This window comes from Pseudopodoces humilis, chromosome 3, assembly GCF_049639895.1.
Source record: "Pseudopodoces humilis isolate 2021_Gansu_Grassland_sample_001 chromosome 3, ASM4963989v1, whole genome shotgun sequence".
Lineage (NCBI taxonomy): Eukaryota > Metazoa > Chordata > Aves > Passeriformes > Paridae > Pseudopodoces > Pseudopodoces humilis.
The window spans coordinates 111182929-111191994 of NC_142202.1; positions in this window are offsets into that span (position 1 = coordinate 111182929).

Consider the following 9066-nt stretch of genomic DNA (forward strand, 5'->3'; position numbering starts at 1 on the left):
CCCTCAGGCTGCCCCAGCAGAGCCCCCCTGACATCACTGGCATTTGTGTTTCCATCTCGGAATTACTGAGTGCTTTGAATCGGAAGGGACACTATGGATCATCCAATTCCACCCCCAGCCATGGGCAGGGACATCTCCCACTATCCCAGGCTGCTCCAAGCCCTGTCCAGCCTGACCCTGGACAATTCCAGGGATCCAGGGGCAGCCACAGCTTCTCTGGGCACCCTGTGCCAGGGCCTCCCCACCCTCACAGGGAACAATTCCTTCCCAATATCCCATCCATCCCTGCCCTCTGGCAGTGGGAAGCCATTCCCTGTGTCCTGTCCCTCCATCCCTTGTCCCCAGTCCCTCTCCAGCTCTTCTGGAGCCCCTTTAGGCCCTGGAAGTTGTGACACTGCCAACATCCCCCAGGGAGGCTGCAGGGCCAGGGGTGCATAATCTCGAGTGCTTTTCCATGGTTTATTCCTGTAAAGGTCAGCCCTGTCAGGAAGAGCTTGTGCACAGTTAAAACCCAAACCTTACCACTAAATTTATCAGCAGAGGTGTGAGCAGGAATGAGTATCTCTGGAAGTGTCCAAGGTTGGACAGGGCTTGGAGCAACCTGGGATAGTGGAAGGTGTCTCTGCCCATGGCTGGGGGTGGATCTGGGTGATCTATAGGGTCCCTTCCAACCAAAATTATCCTGTGATTCCAAACCAAATTGAAGGCTGGTAGCACTGAAATCCAGCATTTACCCCGACAGTATCTGTGAGAGTGAGAAGGGCTGGCCACAAACCCGTGTGCTCCCAGGAAAAGTGAAGTTCTAGGGAGCGGGGAACAGACGAAGGACTCTCCAGATTTTCAGGGGAAAAAAACCAAAATAAAATCCAGCTTTTTCCTGAAGAGGGGCTCAGCTGTGTGCACTGGCCATTGGGGTTGCTGGAAGGGAGGGTGGATCCAGGCTCTGCTCCAGAGCCACAGATCTCACAGATCTCACAGATCTCACAGATCTCACTCACCCACAGAGGCTCCGGCTCCTCAGCCTCCACCCGCGTTATCTCTGCCAAAGAACAAAGCCAAAGCCTGGAAATCGGGTCATCAGCCACTCCTGGGGCTCCCTCTGGAGGGGATGGATGGCTCCTGGTGCCGCTCTGCCCGGGATTGCTTCAGTTCCAGGTTGTTCAGCCCCGGCGCGATGGAATCAGCCCGAGTGGATGCCAGCGGGCAGGGGTGGGTGACAGCCGGTTCTGGGCAATTGCCCCCGAGAAGGATTGCAGGTGTTTGGATTTGGGTGACCTGAATTTTAATCCTCGCCCCTGGTGCCGAGTTCAGCCCGAGTTTGTCCAGTTTGTTGCCCGCCTGTCTCGCTAATGCTGGTAGTTTTGGTGGTTCCAGTGTCTGGGAATGATTTGAAAGTCTAATTAATGACATTTTAATCTTGTAGATAGATGCAAAGATTCATAATAAGGACGATTAATTCTCCTCTTATGGGGGTTTGCACTGATCTGCATCATCAGAGAGAAGAGCGGGTCTCTGGTGTACCTTGATAGTTTGAGCTGGAAGAGGCCTTAAAACTCATCCAGTTCCACTCCTGCCATGGGCAGGGACACCTTCCACTATCCCAGGCTGCTGCAAGCCCCATCGAACCTGGCCTTGGACACTTCCAGGGGTGGGGAAGCCACAGCTGGAGTGGCTGCAAAGGAAAACAAAGGATTTCAGCCCCACAGGCAGTGGGGAAACAGCACTGCTGCCTCTGTGAAGGAGGGAAAAGAAAAATTTGGGTTGTGGCTGCGCATGGAGGGACTGATTGTTACCCCAGTGTTTGTCCTGACAACTCTGCAATCCCCAGGGGATGTGTGGGAGGGGATCATCACCCAGATCAGAGAAAATCCCACCACAGACAGCCCTCAAATGAGGGAAATATTGGATATTACACAGAGAAAAAGGAGTTAGAGGTGCACTGGGAATGTCCTTAAGAGGAGGAGTGGCTGCACCAAGATGGGATTCACTGCCTGCCTTTTTCTCTTCTCGTGCTTGAGGGAAAGTGAGGTTTATACTCAAAAGAATTTGGTTTAAACATCACCTCTCCCAGAACATGTCAGGGAGACCCATCCTGCCTTGATTTTAGTCCTGTAAAATCAGGAGCAGCAACATTTGGAGCTGCTCCCTGCCTTGTGACACTGCCTGGCACAGCTGAGCCCTGATCCCGGTCAGCAAACATTGTCCCAGGAACCATGGGGGATGTACAGGACATGGGGAAGGGAATGACACACCTCTTGTGCAATAAAACACCTCTCCCTGGCCCCCTTACCTCTGGCTCCTGCACATACCATCCTGTCCTGCATTCCCCTCGATGGGAGAGATCCCAACCCACGGGCTGGGCTGTGAACAACAACAGTTTTAGGATAATCTCATGGCTGGGGTACAGACTCACCCTGAATGACTCTGGAGCACAACTGGGATGATGAGGAGCTGCTGAGGGAGCTGGGAAAGGGGCTCAGCCTGGAGAAAAGGAGGCTCAGGGGGAACCTTCTGGCTCTGCACAACTCCCTGCCAGGAGAGGGTGGCTGGCTGGGGGTTGGTCTCTCCTCCTGAGTAAAAACAATTAGGGGAAACAGCCTCAAGTTGTTCCAGGGGAGGTTTGAGTTGGATATTAGGGAATATTTCTTTATGGAAAAGGCCCTGAGCCCTGAGACAGGGCAGTGGTGGAGTCCCCAGCCCTGGAGGGGTTTCAAAGCCATGGCTGTGGCACTTGGGGACACGGCTCTCTGGTGGCCTTGGCAGTGCTGGGGAGCAATTGGATTCATCCATCTCAGAGGGCTTTTCCAATGCCAATATTCTGTGGTTTATGGGTTGTACAGGTATTTGTGAGGATGGATTTGGGTCCTAATAACTGATAGTGGGTCAAGGAGCCTCTCCAGCTGCTGGAAGCAGGTGGTTCTAGGCACCAGCTGCTTTTCCTTGCTCTGACAAAGCCTCCTAAGAAACCCCACGAGCGGGAGAAGCACAAACAGAAATTGTCCAAGCAGAAGGAAATGCAGCTAAATCAGCTCCCTCTGCCAAAAGCCCAGAGATTCCTCCTGCCAGAGCCCTAAATGCCCGGCCATCTGCTTCCCTCTGCCCCAGAATGCAGGCTGGAGAGCTCTGCCAAGGAGCTTGTCTGTCCTCAGCAGGAGTCAGGGCTCTTCCCATGCCTTCCTCCTGCCTGGAGAGCGGGATCATGAACTGTCTGGGTCTGTTCCTGAAAAACCCCAGGGCACGGGGCAGACCCTGGGGAGCAGATGTTCCTCTCCCTGCTCTGGAGTCACCCTTGAGGCCACATGTCCCAAATCTGGAGCAATTCCCAAGATTTTTTGCTTTCCAGCGAGGGAGTTCTCCTCCAGCACGTGTGCACTGACACCAGCAGGGGTTTGGTGGTGGAATCCAAGGAGTAATTGGCTGCAGGATGGCAGAGGATCACCCTCCATATGCTGAAGCCCCATGACCATTTGCCTCTTGGACGAGCAGTGGTGTTTTTTAGGGCTCTCTCTGTGCTGGTTTTCATTCCTGGAATAGATTGTGATCCCGTTATCCCATCACCCAGCTGCTTTGTTTTCCCAGGAAGAGCAGCAAGCATGAGGTAAAGGAGGTTTGTGGCTGCTGAGAATCCTCTGTGAGTGCAGTGACCACATCCATGGGGATAAATCCAAGGCAACCACGAGCCCAGCTGGCAGGGCCAAGCCAGAGCCAGGACATTCAGACCTCCTGGCTGCCCAAAAAAGGGATCCACAGTGGGCAGCTTGCTGGGGATTGGTGTCTGTGCTAACTCCTGAGCCCTGCCTCACAGCCAGTTTGCCCAGACCAGAAGTCTGCCAGGGGTGGGGGGAAATTTTATGTCTGAGCCTGATCCTGGCATTGCTTCACTCACTGGTGTGGATCCAGCCAAGGGTCTGGAGGAGAAGGAGGCAGAGAGAAAACCCCTTCCACAAAGAAGCAGAAAAATCCTCCTGTTTATATGAAATTTGCTCAAATAGCAGGAAAGTCAGCTGGAGCTGAGAAAAAAAAAAAAATAAATAAAGTTTTCCACTTTACATCCACCGGCATGTCTGAACTCACAGCGTGACCTCAGAGCCTCTTCTGGTGCCCAAAGGGGCTCCAGGAGAGCTGGAGAGGGACTGGGGACAAGGGGTGGAGGGACAGGACACAGGGAATGGCTTCCACTGCCAGAGGGCAGGGATGGATGGGATATTGGGAAGGAATTGTTCCCTGGGAGGGTGGTGAGGCCCTGGCACAGGGTGCCCAGAGAAGCTGTGGCTGTCCCAGGATCCCTGGAAGTGTGCAAGGCCATGGTTGGAAAGGGCTTGGAGCAGCCTGGGATAGTGGAAGGTGTCCCTGCCCATGGCAGGGGTGGGAATGGGATTATTTTTAAGGTCCCTTCCCACCCACACCATTCAGAGATTCTAAATTTAACATTTTTCTGGTTTTTTGTCTTTTTCTTTTTTCACTTTTTTTTTTTCCCTCCTCACTTTATGAAAACCTTTTCCTGCCATGGAAATCTCCAGGCAGGGACAGACCTCCAGGTCTCTGTGCTCCTGGAGTAGACAGAGTACACAGCCTGGTACCAGAGTTGTTTGGAATTTCTCTGAGTCAGTGAGAACAATTGCTCAGGTACAAACAGTGCCCAAAACCTTCCCTTTATCAGGACCTGAGTAGGGAGGGTGGGATATCTGATATATCATCTGTACTTGGCTTGTTCAGATTTTCAGGGGGTAAAATTCCAGCCTTTTCATAGATCCAGAAAACATTGAATTCTGGGGAAACCACCCAGGCCACTGCAGAGGGGTCTGATACATATTTCATGTGTTGATGTGCCACAATCTGATTTTTTAGGTGAGTGGCTTTGAGAATTTTGCTTTGGGTGTGATTTGACTTTGGGGGCTCAGAGACCCCTGGAGGGAGAAAAATAAAAAGAGAGAGAATTTGGTGTCAGAGGAGAGAAACCTCTGTGGTTACAAAGGCTTTCCATGCACAGGGGTGTAAATAAGGGGCATTAACAAAATTATCTTCACCTGCACTTGGGTTTAAGTTGAAAGGTAATGAAACAGATATTTATACAGTGACTACAGGTTGCAATAGAGACAACTGTGATTTCTTTGGAGGCTACAAGGAAGCATTATTAAAAGCTTCCCATGGCAGGGGGGTTGGAACTGGATGATCTTCAAGGTCCTTTCCAACCCAAACCATTCCAGGTTTCTCTGATTCTGTCATTCGAGAACAGGATTGTTCCTGTTCCTGAAAGGGAAATGAGAATAATGTGAGGTGATAAATTGTTTATGAACTGTTTTTTTATTATTACTATTTAGAAGCTGTGGTGCTTTGAAAACATCATTTGAGTTGCATTTCTGTGAGATTTGGCTCAGGTTCTCTCTGTCCTGGGAGCTGCATGTTTGGGTAACTCTTTACAACCGAAAATGGGGTTCTTGGGGTGTGACCCACTTTGGGGAATTGCCATTCCTGAGAAAGCTTAATTCTGAATTGCCTCTTGAGGAGCATAAATCAGTATATCTTCAAAACCAAACCCTTCCAGAGTTGATGAAGCTTAGAAAATTTTGTTTTAGTGGGCAGGGAGACTTGAACTTCACAGAATGGCTTGGGTTGGAAGGGACCCTTAAGCTCATCCTATTTCACCCCTCTGCCATGGGCAGGGACACCTTCCACTATTCCAGGTTGCTCCAAGCCCTGTCCAGCCTGGCCTCACAACCAGGGAAAATGGTTTTAAATGGAGCTGGAACCACCCTCTGGTGTTGTCAGTTCAGCAGTGACTGCTGAGGCTGTGCTGAGTGTTTAAGATCAAATACGAACAGGCTGAGTTAGGATTTGTTAGGCTGAGTCTCCTGAGTAGCTTGAGGTATGAACCATTGTTATTGGGGGAAAAAAGGGTTCTCAGTGTGGGAGTAAATGTTCTCTCTGTTGGACGCAGAGAACTGAAAAATCTTTTCTTCCAATCCAATTAATGACCCCAGTTAATAAAGAACAAGTGGCCAGAGTACCAGAGACAAAGAGATGAGAGCCAGGGCAGCCCAGCAGAGTCAGAGATGCTCCCACCAGCTGAAATAGCTGAAATGCCTTTTGTTCCACTCCCTGTTGCAGGCAGTGGGATAAATTTAGAGCCGTGACTTGTCATTCCAGAAATCAAACAGGACACGGAGACAGTGAGAGCTGGAAAAACGTCCAGCTGTGCTGGAACTCAGCAGCAGTGCTGGAAAGTCTCTTTAACTAAGATCAGACACAAAGCAGAGCTGCTATTGCAGCCCTGGGGCCTTTTATTATTTTTTTTTTAATGGAATCAGGGAATCATTAAGGTTAAATAAGTCCTTTAAGATCAAGTCCAAGCATTGACCCAGCCCCACGTGTTCACCACCAAACCCAGCACCTGGGTGGCCTCCCAGTGCCTGAAGGGAGCCCACAGGGAACGTGGAGGGGGAAAATTTACAGGAGCCTGGAATTACAGGACAAGAGGGAATGGCTTAAACAGAAGGAAAGTTGGTTTGGATTGGAAGTTAGGAAAAATTCTTCCCTGTGAGGGTGGGGAGAGCCTGGCACAGGGTGCCCAGAGAAGCTGTGGCTGCCCCTGGATCCCTGGAAGTGTCCAAGGCCAGGCTGGATGGGGCTTGGAGCAACCTGAGATGGTGGAAGGTGTCCCTGCCCATGGCAGGGGGTTGGACTGGATGTCCTATAAGGTCCCTTCCAACCCAAACCATTCTATGATTCTATTCTGTGATTCTATAAATAAACTTTAGTTACTAAAAGTGAGGTTCAATAATAATAGAAGTGGTGATGTCTTCATTGCCTGGAGATTTTCACCTCATGACTGGATATTCCTCACCAGGGAAAATTTCCACCACAAACACAACTCCAGAGATTCTGAACTCCAGGAGTTCTGATTCCATTTATTCCTCTTTCTTCCTGTAATCCTGAGAGCTCCTGTGATCTGGAGCTGCCCTAGGGAGCGCCCACACTCAGATTTAAACCATGCCACGTTCCCAAAGGGTTGGCACAGCCCCAGGGGCTGCTGTGCCCCAGGACAGCCAGCAGGTCCACCAGATCCCAAGTGCAAGTTCTGGACCAAACACCACAGCCAGGATTTGGGTAGAAAAGCACAGTTTTGGAAGCTGGGAGCAGTTTAATCCCATGGGGACAGCCAAAGCAGGCCATGCTTGTGCCATCTTCCTGCTGCCCAGCACAGAGCTCACCTGAGAGACATGCCAAGGGCTTGGCTACAATTTTTTAACTGGAAAGAGCCAGAGAAGAGTGAAGAGATCACAGTTCCTTTGCTGTTTCCCTGTCTGAGCCATTCACCCCTTTGTCTTTCCCTTTTCTGTGTTGAACAAACCAAGAGCAGTGGGAAGGGGAGGTCCCTGAGCCACCATAATTTCAAGGTGAAAAATGAGGGAAAATAACCCCAGATTTACATCAGGAGGATAGACTGGATATTTGTTGTTTATAATATTTGAAAATATTTCATTTTCTGGTGCAGGGTTCAGCTCGTGTCAATGACACAAGGACCACAGAGGTCACTGCGTGCACCAGGAAAAGAAATGAGCCCGATGAAAACATCCGTGCAAGGCCACAGATCTGCCTGGGGACAAATGGAATTTCTGAGATTAAAAATCTAGAGTTTCTGGGATTAAAAATACCCAAATTACAGCAAGGCTGGACCATATAGTATTCAAAAATACAGTAATTTTTGTTCTGGTTTTTGTTTTTGTTTTGTATTTGTTTTTGGTTTTTTTTGTGAAGGAACATAGAAGATCCTTCCTCTCCTCTGCTGGATTTTCTCCAGCTCTGCTCTTTTTCCCATGGTGCAAAGAGTTTCAGCATCTCCCAGCACTGGCTTTTTTTGGGTGTTTCTCAGCTGGTCCAGACTCATCCTTCCTGCTCCTTGTGCCTTAACTCAGAGCAGATTTTAGCTGTTGGTTTTGCATCCAGAAAAGATGAATCCAGAAAAGGTGAAACAACACCAGCAACTATTGGTGGTGTTTGTTTCAATTTAAAAGTGAAGAGCTGGAATGAAGGATTCCCTGCTGAACATTTTGGAAAAAACACGTTCAGTATCTACAAAACAAACTCTGCATCTTAAAAAAACACACCCAATTTCTTGTCAAGAAGAAGAAAAAAAACCACTGCTGAATTGCAGTGTAATGATCACTCTAAGTATTTCTTTTCCTTCAGAATTGCAGTAAATAAAATTATTCTTTCTAAACCTTTAAACCTTCTAAAAGGTTGTGAATGGTCAACAGCAGAAATGAGCAGGGTTATTTCCCTGTGGTGGTCATGGAAAACAGAAAAATATAAAGTGGAAAGAAAAAGGAAAAAGCAAAGAATGAAGAAGGAAGCTGAGAGGGTGTGAACATGTAGCTACAATAACTGGATATGAACAATAGCTGGATGGAGGCATAAAAAAGAGAGAAGGAATAGAGAAATCTGGAAAGGGGATAAAGGAGTGACAGGGGACAGGGTGGGAAGAGACTTTCTCCAGTTTTCAGCAATTGGACCACACAGAGTTTCTGGCTGTTTGAAGGATGTCTCACTGCAGGTTGTCCCAACAGGATGACTCCCAAAAGTGGTAATTGCTAATTTTGTCCTTCCAAGTCTCTCCATCCCCTCCAGCTCCCCAGCTGCTGGGTTACCAGGGTGGGCATGGAGGAAAACGAGGGAAAAGCAGAACAGTGTAATAAACAGACTCATGGAATGACTGAGGATGGAAAATCCCTCCAAGGCCATCGAGTCCAAGCTTTCCCCAGCACTGCCAAGGCCACCACTGTCCCATGTCCATAAGCAACACCTTTCCATGCTTTGTTTTGAACACTTCCAGGGGTGGTGATTCCCCCACTTCCTTGGGCAACCCTGACCACCCTTTCAGTGAAAGCATTTCCCCAATATCCAATCCAGGGCCTGCAAGGCCAGGGGAGCTCTTGCTGTGCCGGGAGCACGGAACAATGCTCATGAAACAACAAAACCAGAAACATTTGTGCCTGGAGACGGCTCAAGCCATGTCCCAGGAGCTGTTGTTTGCTCTCCAGGCCGTGCAGTGTCACCCTGACCCGC